This window comes from Lynx canadensis, chromosome E3 (assembly GCF_007474595.2).
Source record: "Lynx canadensis isolate LIC74 chromosome E3, mLynCan4.pri.v2, whole genome shotgun sequence".
In the NCBI taxonomy this organism is placed as follows: Eukaryota; Metazoa; Chordata; class Mammalia; order Carnivora; family Felidae; genus Lynx; species Lynx canadensis.
The window spans coordinates 38,531,349-38,543,457 of record NC_044318.1 but is presented as its reverse complement, the minus strand read 5'-3'; positions in this window follow the sequence as shown (position 1 = coordinate 38,543,457).

The window sequence follows — 12,109 nt, the reverse complement described above, 5'->3', positions numbered from 1 at the left end:
TTGTTGATAGTGCTGCTAGATGGGAGACAGGAAACCATCAAAATCCTACAGGAGAAAACAGGCAGCAACCCCTTTGATCTAGGCTGCAGCAACAACTTCTTACTTGACATGTCTCTGGAGACAAAGGAAATAAAGATGAACTATTGGGACTTCATCAACATAGCAAAGGAAACAATAAAACTAGAAGGCAACCAACGGAATGGAAAAAGATACTTAGAAATTACATATCAAATAAAGATTTAGTATCCAAAATCTGTAAAGAACTTACCAAACACAACACCCAAATAAACAAAAATCCAGTGAAGAAATGGGCAGAAGACATAAATAGGCACTTTTCCAAAGAAGACACATGAAAAGATGCTCAGCGTCACTCATCAGGGAAATACAAATCGAAACCGCAATGAAATACCACCTCACACCTGTCAGAATGGCTAAAAGTAACTCAGGAAACAACAGATGTTGGTGAGCATGCGGAGAAAGGGGAACCCTTTTGCGCTGTTGATGGGAATGCAAAGTGGTGCAGCCACTCTAGAGAGCAGTATGGAGGTTCCTCAGAAAGTTAAAAATAGATCTACCCTTCGACCTAGCAATTGCACTATTAGGAATTTATCCAAAGCATAAATAGTACGTTTTAAAATAATATATTGATTATTCCTGCTTCGTTTTCAAAAATGTTCTAGCTATTCTTGTTCCTTTGCATTTCCATATAAACTTTAGAATACTCTTTATATCTACAAAATATCTTCCTGGACTTTTGGTAGGAATTGCATTAAATCCTTAGATCAATTTTGAGATACTTGACATCTATACTGTGTGGTTTTCCAAGTCATGAACATGGTATGTGTCTCCATTTGTTTACCTCTTGTTTTATCAGCATTTTTTAGTTTTTGGCACACAAGGCCTGTACAAGGCCTGTATATTATTTAATTTTTCTTGGAACAGTTACAAATAATATTTTTAACTTTTGTGTCCATGTGTTCATTGCTAGCATATAAAATTTTTATGTATTTATCTTATTTCTTGTAACCTTGCTGATAGATCACACACACTGCTTCATTGTAAATCTAAAGCCAGTGCACTTGAAGAAGGCAGAAGGGGAACTGGAGTAACTTAAACAGTTACTGTCTAGGTTGGTAGAGAATGGTGGTGATGGAAATGCCTCTTGATTTTAAGGACTTTGAAGGCTTCACATATGTCACTCATTGTCAATTGGGAAATGCCACTTTTCGTCTTGTACTTTAAGACCTGAAGCCAGCATTGTCCCCAAGAAGCCCTGGTTTCTTTTAGAGCCACAGCATGTTCCCATACCAAGATATGGGTGCTATTGCATTAGGAGGCCGTTGCTTTAAAACTCTTTGCATAGTCAGAGCTAGGAGGTGAAAGTAGAGTTCACATTGATATTTCACAGTCAAATTTAATAGCAGATTATTTCTCTTCTTTCACTTTATATTTCTTTCCTTCTTATACTGAAAATATTGGTTTCTTAATATTACCTATTAACTCTCAGTTCCATTTCTAACCCATTCACTCCTTACTAGTGTTGCTCCATTTTTATCTTATTTTTTTGTAAAAATAAGCAAATGCATATTTATTTTTATCTTTCTTAAACAAAAGATGTTATCCACCTGGCTTTTTTTATTTCCCAATATATCCTGGAGATTACCCTGTAATAGTACATAGAGCTTTTCCTCCTTTTTATAGCTGCATAAGTACTGCATAATTTTGCATATGTAATTTTATTAGATAATGCAAGATTCCCCTTTATAGGAATTTTGCTTTCTGCTTTTATCAATAGTGTTTGTGATTTTCAGTTTCTTTTCAGTCTTGCCAGGAGAGAGTGGATTTTTTCCAGATAGGTGACAAGTGGTGTCTCAGGGTAGTATTTTATTTTATTTTTTAATTTTACTTGGGGGGAGAGAGAGACAGACAGACAGACTCTCAAGCAGGCTCTGCACCCAGCACTGAGCCTGATGAGGGCTGCATGCTGCTACTACAGGATCATGACCTGAGCCAAAATCAAGTCGGTTGCTCAACCAGGTGAGCTACCTAGGAGCCCCTCAGTGTGGTTTTAATTTACATACACTTCTCTAATGAGTATAGTTGAACATCTTTTTTATTTCAAGTTTTTTTTTTTTTTTTTTTTTTTTTTTTAATTCTAGTTAGTTGACACATAGGGTAAAATGGCTTCTGGTGTAGAGTTCAGTGATTCATCACTTAACTACAGCACCTTGTGCTCACCATAACAAATGCCCTCCTTAATTCCCATCATCCATTTAGCCCATCCCCAGCCCACCTCCTTCCATCAACCTTCAGTTCTCTAAGAGTCTCTTAGGGTTTGCTTCTTCCTTTTTCTTCCCCCTTCCCCTATGCTCATGTTTTTGTTGGTTAAATTTGACATGAGTAAAATCATACAGTATTTGTCTTTCTCTGACTTCGCTTAACATAATACACTCTAGCCCCATCCATGTTGTTGCAAATGGCAATATTTCATTCTTTTTGATGGCTATATTCCATTGTATGTATGCCTTGTCTGTTTTTAAATTTTTTAAGTATATTCATTCGTTTTGGAAGAGAGAGGGAAGGAGGGAGGGAGGGAGTCTCATGCAGGCTCTGCACAGACAGCATGGAGTGGGGCTTCAGCTTACAAGCTGTTGAGGTCATGACCTGAGCTGAAATCAAGAGTAGGATCCTTAACTGACTGAGCCACCCAGGAGCACTTGTACCATATCTTCCTTACCCATTGGTCAGTTACTGGATGGTTTGGCTCTTTCTGTAATTCGGCTATGGATGATGAGTTGAGCATCTTTTAAAAGGTCTGTGGGCTTTTTTCTTCTGTCAGCTGTTTGTTCATGTCTTTTGCCTCTTGGTCTCTCGGGTTTTGGGTACTTCCTGGATTGTTAAAGAAAGAAGAATATTGTGTCCTCAGAAAAAGAAACGTCAATATTATATCCCAGGTTGCCATTTGTCTTACGATTTGATTTTTGGATGGACAAGTTTTAAAAAATCTTATTTATTGTTATTTTATATGCTCTAGCTCGTTGTGCACACAATCTATGTAGCTGGGTTTAAGAAGTTAGGAGTTACCTGTCATGTTCACATTCTCTAACTGGTCACCTCTTTGGGCCATATTTCCAACCAGCTACTGCTAACAGTGTGTTATTCCAGGTCCTATGTTGATTAATGTTCTCACCATATAGCACAAAATCACACAGTGCCATTACTGGCTTTTTTTTTTGTCTGTCCTAAACTTGTCATTTGTAAAATGGTTGCTTGGTGATGTTATTTAATTTTGTAGAATTGAATTCATGGTCTTTCTTTTCTTTGTAATTAATATCCATAATCTGTGTTCCTTTGGTCTCTTGTGTAGACTAGGAGATTTCATTCTTTTTCTGTAAAGGACCAGGAGTAAATATTATAGATTCTGCAGGGTGTATAATCTTTGTCACAATTATTCAGATTTGTTGTTGGAACATAAAAGTAGCCTTAGACAATATGTAAACAAATGGATGTAGCTGTGTCCCAGTTAAATTTTATTAACAAAAACAGGCAAGTTGAGTGGAGACAGGAGAGTGTGCATATTTGGGTCATGGGGCATAGTCTGCTGAACCCTGGTCTAGACCATTATATTTGAACTCCCCTTTGAATGGTTTAAATGCCTATTTCCTTGCTGTTCTTGGGAGTAAATTTAATATCACTCACCTAACTCTAAACTTGGATAATTGAGTCACGTACCTCCTGGGAAATCAGTATATTGTTTGGATGATGATGATTAGATTTTATTTACTTTATTTTTAATGTTCACTATTATTACAGCACAAAATGAGTAGATAGGAAAATGTTTTTTCTTAGAAAATGAGAGTGACTAGAACATGCTTAAATTCCTATTAATTGGATACTAAGGCCGCTGACAGTATTGCCTTTAGGATGAACCTTGCAGAAAGACTTAAACAGGGATACTGTCGCATCATCAGATCTTTTACCACTGTCCAAGTGATCATTCCAAGAGAAAATGATTTACAACAGGAAGGAGTACTGTCATATTTTTGCAGCTATATCCTTGTCTTCAGCTAAAGGTAAACTTAATAGTAAGGGCATCTGAGTAACAAAAAATCTGAAACAGATAAAATATGTAAAATTGAGATAAATATTTACAAATCAGTTTTAAGGCCTGATCATTTCTAGGCATTACAAATAGAAGAAAGTGGTCTTAAGTTGCTCCTTTCCTGAAAGACAGAGCCTTCAGTGTATCTTCTATTGACATCAAAGTTAGTTGTCTTCCCATTAGGCTACTGTTTAACGGAACATTTATTTATTTATTTTAGTAAATTATGTGTTTAGTAATTTGTTCCAGTCATTAACATATTTTTCTTTTGTTTCTGTAAAGGTGCCTCTTATTGATGACCTGATTGCTTGCTAAACAGAACAGAGTAGATGGTGGCTGACACCACTTGTACCATTAGGGCCTGAAATGACTGTCAGATTGGCGCTAAATAGTTTAACTGCTGCACAGGGTGGAACAGGTGCTATAGTACATAGACTGCTGTACTGTTTGAGAGTTTAAAAATCACCCTTTGCCCAGCTCACTTTGTAGGAAACATTTTGGTTCCGAATTTTATCGGGGATTGCAAGACTGATAATCTCCGCTGTATTTCCATCCAGTTTTGATGGTAATGAAGAACTGTCAGTTCTTCATAGCGGGTAGAGGACCCTAAGTGCAGTTGATAATTTGAGAAGTAAAGTTGACCAGGAAAGGTTTGGATTATGGAATGGTAGAGCTGAAAGGATAACCAGTAAGGATAGCAGCAGGCAGCGGCACTGGAACAGTTTAGGACTTGCTGAGTCTGTTACTTGAATGCAGAGCATGTGCCGTTCGGGCCTTGCCATACATCTCTTCCCTCTATTCAGTGTTTCCCCTTTGAAGGGAAAAGCAGCCTGATAGGACATGGCATCTTGTTTATGTCTTACCGCTATTTCTAACCTTTCTGGGTTGCTGTTAATGTAAATCATTTGGAACAGTGCTTGACATGTCTAAGAGCTGAATACAATTTGATTGCTATTAAATAATATAGATACTTCTCCCTGTTGTGCATATAAGAGTCAAGAAGTCTTTGTAATTCTGTGAAATTGTGATTTCCCAGATTGTTCTATCTCCTTGCTCTCTGCTGCTTCCTGCTGCTTCATTTAATAATGTAAATAAAGTTTTATTGACACACTGATGCTCATTTGTCCATGTATTGTCTATAGCTGTTTTCATTCTACAGTGGCCGAGTTGTATAGATGTGACAGAGATTATATGACCTGCAAGTCCATAAGTACTCTATGGGTGTTACCGAAAAACTTGCTAACCCCTGATACATGGGGTCATCTGAACCAGAGTAAAAGTGAATAAAAAGTACTCAATTACAGAATAGCTTTATGAGACCAGCATTTTATCTTCATTTGTTTTTACATCCCATATTGAAGGAAATGATTTTGTATAAGAGGATAGCACAAAATAAGATTTTTCCTTAGGTCTTCATTTATGTTGTTACCAAAGAGCTGATTGTGAAAAATTGTAAATTAATAAAACATTACAGATTTCAGGAAACTGCGTATATTAATTTAGAGATTTGAGGTTGTTTCTTCCATAATAAATGAAACACTAAACCCATAAAATGTGTGGTACATTTATTGTAAGAATAAATACCTACTCACATTTATGGCAGGTAGTAGTTTACTTTCGTAAGAGTGTGAGTATTTCAGGGTAGTGCTGAGCCTTACTGTACTAAATACCAGCTCAGAGAACCTCCCTGGAGATGTGGGGAGTCAGTGGTATCACTTTACTCCATGGGATGCAGCATGTAACTATCGAAAGGGACTTTTAAAACCAATCCTTGTTTTAAAATGTATCATTCCTATTATCTGAATCCCTCAGATTCAGAGTCATGAACAATGTGAACATAGGCCTTCGATAAAGCTTGAATTTAGGCCTGGTTTTAAACTGAATTATGTGTATTAGAGAGTATGGTTTTGGAACTGTGATAAGGTTTCAAAAGTGAACCTGCTTTATGCATACGTGGGTTTTCAGAGCAATCTCCTTACTGGCAGGGGAATAGCAGACAAGTGGCGTTTTTTAGACAGCAAGGCAGATGGCTCTTTTTCTTTAGTATAGGGTGTGCCGACCAAGAGAGACAGCTACACGACTGTTAACCCCTGAGGGAATGAAAAAACAATTGCTGTCAGTTGTTCTTTTTAAGTCTGTAGCTTGACTTCAGAGTGATGTGGAAAAATAATCTTTTAAGAAATGTATGCATGAAATGCACAAGTGCAGCCTGTAATCTCTGTTCTCACTAAAATAGATGACGGTGTAATTACTGAAACTCTTAGGTCCGACATTTCTGGGATAATGTCATAGCAGACTACTTCGATCTGATAGACCGCCTCCCAGTTCCCGTTAAAACATCCATGAAGGTGACAAAAACACGCAATTGCACTAGAAAGCATACACCCTATGCCAGGTTTGGAGTAGAAGACTCCTAAATGTGGACGAGACTAGATTTGGACTGCATAGCTTGTGTTCTCCTTCCCAGCTGGAATGGGGCAAGTAGCTCTGCACAAAGTAGGATGCGGTTTTGAAAATGGACGCCTTCATCGTGCCTGACTTCAGGAAGCACAGGGGTCATGCCACGTGTCGAAAGTTTGCCTTTTGCAGGCTTTTGAGCCTGTCAGACCAGTGTCCTTACCCTGCCCCTTTCCCCATCGCCACTAGTCCTTTTCTATTTTCATCTGAAAACTTTAACTCCAAATGTGTAACCCAGCAACAGGAGCTATGGAAAATGATTGAGGGTACACTACACCCCCGAATGCATGTAATGTAAAGAAAAGTTTTTTATTTTTTCCAGTTTTATTATTTTTTAAATATAATTTGTCAAATTGGCTGTGTAAAGTGTGCTCTTGGTTTTCGGGGGTAGATTCCCATGGTTCATCGCTTACATACAGCACCCAGTGCTCATCCCAACAAGTGTCCTCCTCAATTCCCATCACTCATTTTGTTCTCTCCCCTGCCCCTCCCCCATCCACCCTCAGTTTGTTCTCTGTATTTAAGAGTGTCTTAAGGTTTGCCAACCACCCTCTCTGTAACAGTTGTATTTCCCCCTCTCCTCCCCCATCATCTTGTGTTAAGTTTCTCAAGTTCCACATGAGTGAAAACGTATCTATCCTTGTCTGACGTACTTCACTTAGTGTAATACCCTCCAGTTGCATTCACGTTGTTGCAAATGGCAGGATTTCATTCTTTCTCATTGCTAAGTAGTATTCCGTTGTATGTATAAACCACATCTTCTTTACCCATTCATCAGTTGATGGACATTTAGGCTCTTTCCATAATTTGGCTATTGTTGAAAGCGCTGCTATAAACATTGGGGTACATGTGCCCCTATGCATCAGTACTCCTGGATCCTTTGAATAAATTCCTAGTAGTGCTATTGCCGGATCGTAGGGTAGTTCTATTTTTAATTTTTTGAGGAACCTCCACACTGTTTTCCAGAGTGGCTATACCAGTTTGCAACAGTGCAAGAGGGTTCCCCATTTTTCCACCTCCTCGCCAGCATCTGTAGTTTGCTGAGTTGTTCATTTTAGCCACTCTGGCTGGAGTGAGGTGGTATCTCAGTGTGGTTTTGATTTGTATTTTCCTGATGATGAGTAACATTGAGCATCTTTTCATGTGTCTGTTGGCCATCTGAATGTCTCCTTTGGAAAAGTGTCTATTCATGTCTTCTGCCCATTTCTTCACTGGATTATTTGTTTTTCGGATATAGAGTTCAAGTTCTTCTTAGATTTTGGATACTAACCCTTTATCTGATAAGTCATTTGCAAATACCTTTTCCCATTCTGTTGGTTGCCTTTTAGTTTTGTTGATTGTTTCCTTTGCAGTGCAGAAGCTTTTTATCTTTTTTTTTTTTTTTTCAACGTTTTTATTTATTTTTGGGACAGAGAGAGACAGAGCATGAACGGGGGAGGGGCAGAGAGAGAGGGAGACACAGAATCGGAAACAGGCTCCAGGCTCTGAGCCATCAGCCCACAGCCTGACGCGGGGCTCGAACTCACGGACCGCGAGATCGTGACCTGGCTGAAGTCGGACGCTTAACCGACTGCGCCACCCAGGCGCCCCGAAGCTTTTTATCTTGATGAGGCCCCAGTAGTTCATTTTTGCTTTTAATTCCCTTGCCTTTGGAGATGTGTCAAGTAAGGTATTGCTGCAGCTGAGGTCAGAGAGGTTTTTTCCTGTTTTCTCCTCTAGGGTTTTTTATTTTATTTATTTATTTTTTTCTTTAACATGTATTTATTTTAGAGACAGAGAGAGACAGAGCATGAGTAGGGGAGGGTCAGAGAGAGAGGGAGACACAGAATCTGAAACAGGCTCCAGGCTGTGAGCTGTCAGCACAGAGCCCAATGCAGGGCTCGAACTCACGGACCGTGAGATCATGACCTGAGCCGAAGTTGGACGCCCAACCGACTGAGCCACCCAGGTGCCCCGTCTCCTTTAGGGTTTTGATGGTTCCTGTCTCACATTCAAGTCCTTCATTTTGAGTTTATTTTTGTATATGTTGTAATAAGGTGGTTTAGTTTTATTCTTCTGCATGTTGCTATCTAGTTCTCCCAGCACCATTTGCTGAAGAGACTGTCTTTTTTTCCATTGGATACTCTTTTCTGCTTTATCTTTTTTTTTTTTTTTTAATGTTTATTTTTGAGACAGAGAGAGACAGAGCATGAACGGGGGAGGAGCAGAGAGAGAGAGGGAGACACAGAATCCGAAGCAGGCTCCAGGCTCTGAGCTGTCAGCACAGAGCCCGATGCGGGGCTTGAACTCACGGACCATGAGATCGTGACCTGAGCTGAAGTCAGATGCTTAACCAACTGAGCCACCCAGGTGCCCTCTTTTCTGTTTTATCAAAGATGAATTGTCCATATGTTTGTGGGTCCAATTCTGGGTTCTGTGTTCCATGGTCTGTGTGTCTGTTTTTGTGCCAGTACAGTACTGACTTGATGATTACAGCTTTGTAGAAGAGGCTAAAGTCTGGAATTGTGATGCCTTCTGTTGTGGTTTTTTTTTTTTTTTTCAATGTTACTCTGGCTATTTGGGGTATTTTGTGGTTCCATAGAAATTTTAGGATTGTTTGTTCTAGCTTTGGGAAGAATGCCAGTGCAATTTTGATTGGCATTGCATTGAATGTGTAGATTGCTTTGAGTAGTATTGACATTTTAACAGTATTCTTCCAATCCATGACATTGGAATGGTTTTCCATTTCTTTGTGTCTTCTTCAATTTCCTTCATAAGTTTTCTATCAATTTCAGCATATAGATATTTTACATCTTTGGTTAGGTTTATTCCTAGGTATTTTATGATTCTTGGTGCAATTGTAAATGAGATCAGTTTCTTGATTTCTCTTTCTGTTGCTTCACTGTTGGTGTATAAAAATGAAACCGGTTTCTGAACATTGATTTTATACCCTGCAACTTTGCTGAATACATGTGTCACTTATAGCTGTCTGTTGGTGGACTCTTGTGGGTTTTCCACGTAGGGTGCCATGTTGTCTGTGAAAAGTCAAAGTTTGATTTCTTCTTTGCCGTTTTTGATGCCTTTTATTTCATTTTGTTGTCTGAGTGCTGATGCTAGGACTTCCAGCACTATGTGAAACAACAGTGGCGAGAGTGGACATCCCTGTCCTGTTCCTGCTCTCAGGCGGAAAGCTCTCAGTTTTTCCCCATTGAGGATGATATTAGCTGTTGGCTCTTCATATATGGCTTTTATGAAATTTAGGTATGTTCCTTCTATCCTGACTTTCCTGTGGGTTTTATTAAGGAAGGATGCTGTATTTTGTCAAATGCTTTTACTGCATATATTGACAGCATCATATGGTTCTTATCCTTTCTTTTACTAATGTGATGTATCACATTGATTTGTGAATACTCAACCAGCCCTGCAACCCAGGAATGAAACCCACTTGATCATGGTGAATAATTCTTTTTATAAGCTATAGAATTCTATTTGCTAATATCTTGTTGAGAATTTTTGCATCCATATTCATCAGGATTGGCCTATAATTCTTTTTTTTTGTGGGGTCTCTGTATGGTTTGGGAATCAAGGTAATGCTGGCTTTGTAGAATGAGTCCGGAAGTTTTCCTTCTATTTGTATTTTTTGGAACAGCTTGAGAAGGATAGGTATTAACTCTGCTTAAAATATCTGGTAGAATTCCCCTGGGAAGCCATTTGGCCTAGGATTCTTATTTGTTGGGAGATTTTTGATGACTGATTCAATTTCTTCACTAGTTATGGGTCTGTTCAAATTTTTTATTTCTTCCCCTTTGAGTTTTGGTAGTGTGTGGGTGTCCAGGGTGGAATTTGTCCATTTCTTTCAGGTTGTCCAGTTGGCTGGCATATAATTTTTCATCATATTCTCTGATAATTGCGTGTATTTCTGAGGGATTGGTTGTGATGAATCCATTTTCATTTGTGATTTTATTTTTTTTATTATGTTTTTGATCTTTACTTTTGAGAGAGAGGGACAGACACAGCACACAAGAGGGGGAGGAACAGAGAGAGAAGGAGACACAGAACCTGAAGCATGCTTCAGGCTCTGAGCTGTTAGCACAGAGCCTGATATGGGGTTCGAACTCACAAACTGTGAGCTCATGACCTGAGCCGAAGTCCAACACTTAACCGACTGAGCCACCCAGGCACCCCTGTGATTTCATCTCTTTGGGTCTTCCTCTTTTTGAGAAGTTTGGCTAGGGGTTTATCACTTCTGTTTATTTTTTCAAAAAACCAACTCTGAGTTTCATTGATCTGTTGTACTGTGTTCTTGGAATCTATATTTTTTCTGCTTTGATCTTATTATTTCTCTTCTTCTTCTGGCCTTGGTTTTTTTTTTTTTTTTTTTTTTTTTTTTTTTTTTTTTTTTTTGTTCTGCTTCTAGTTCCTGTAGGTGTGCTAACAGATTTTGTATTTGGGATTATTCTTGTTTTTTGAGATAGGCCTGGATTGTACTGTATTTTCCTCTTAAGACTGCCTTTGCTGCATCCCAGAGGATTTGAACTGTTGGTTTTCATTTTAATTTGTTTCCATATGTTTAAATTTCTTTCATTGCCTGATTGACCCATTCATTTTTCAGTAGGATGTTCTTTAACCTCCATGCATTTTGGAGGTTTTCCAAACTTTTTCCTATGGTTGATTTCAAGTTTTGTAGCATTGTGATGTGAAAGTGTGCATGGTATGATCTCAGTTCTTTTATATTTATTGAGGGCTGTTTTGTGACCCAGTATGTGATCTATCTTGGAACATATTCCATGTGCACTCCAGAAAAATGTGTATTCTGCTGCTTTAGGATGAAAAGTTCTGAATATATCTGTGAAGTCCATCTGGTCCAGTGTATCTTTCAGGGCCATTGTTTCTTTATTGATTTTCTGTGTAGATGATCTGTCCATTGTTGTAAGTGGAGTATTAAAATCCCCTGCAATTACCACATTCTTACCAATAAGTTTGCTTATGTTTGTGATTGTTTTATATATTGGAGTGCTACTGAATTTGGTACATAAACATTTATAATTGTCCCTCTTCTTGAGGGATAGACCCCATAATTATGATATAATGTCCTTCTTCATCTCTTGTTACAGCCTTTAAAGTCTAGTTTGTCTGATATAAGTATGGCTACTCCAGCTTTCTTTTGACTTCCAGTAGCATGATAGTTCTCCATCGCCTCACTTTCAATCTGAAGGTGTCCTCAGGTCTAAAATCGGTCTCTTGTAGACTGCAAATAGATGGGTCTTGTTTTTTTAATCCATTCTGATACCCTTTATATTTGATTGGAGCATTTAGTCCATTTATATTCAGTGTTGTTATGGAAAGATAGGTATTTAGAGTCATTGTGTTACCTGTAGGTTTCATGCTTATAGTGGTGTCTCTGATCCTTTGTAGTCTTTGCAACATTGTGATCACACAGTCCCCTTTAGGAACTCCTGTAGGGCTGGTTTAGTGGTGATGAATTCCTTCAGTTTTTGTTTGTTTGGAAAAACATTTATCTCTCCTTCTATTCTGAATGACAGGCTTGCTGGATAAAGGATTCTTGGCTAC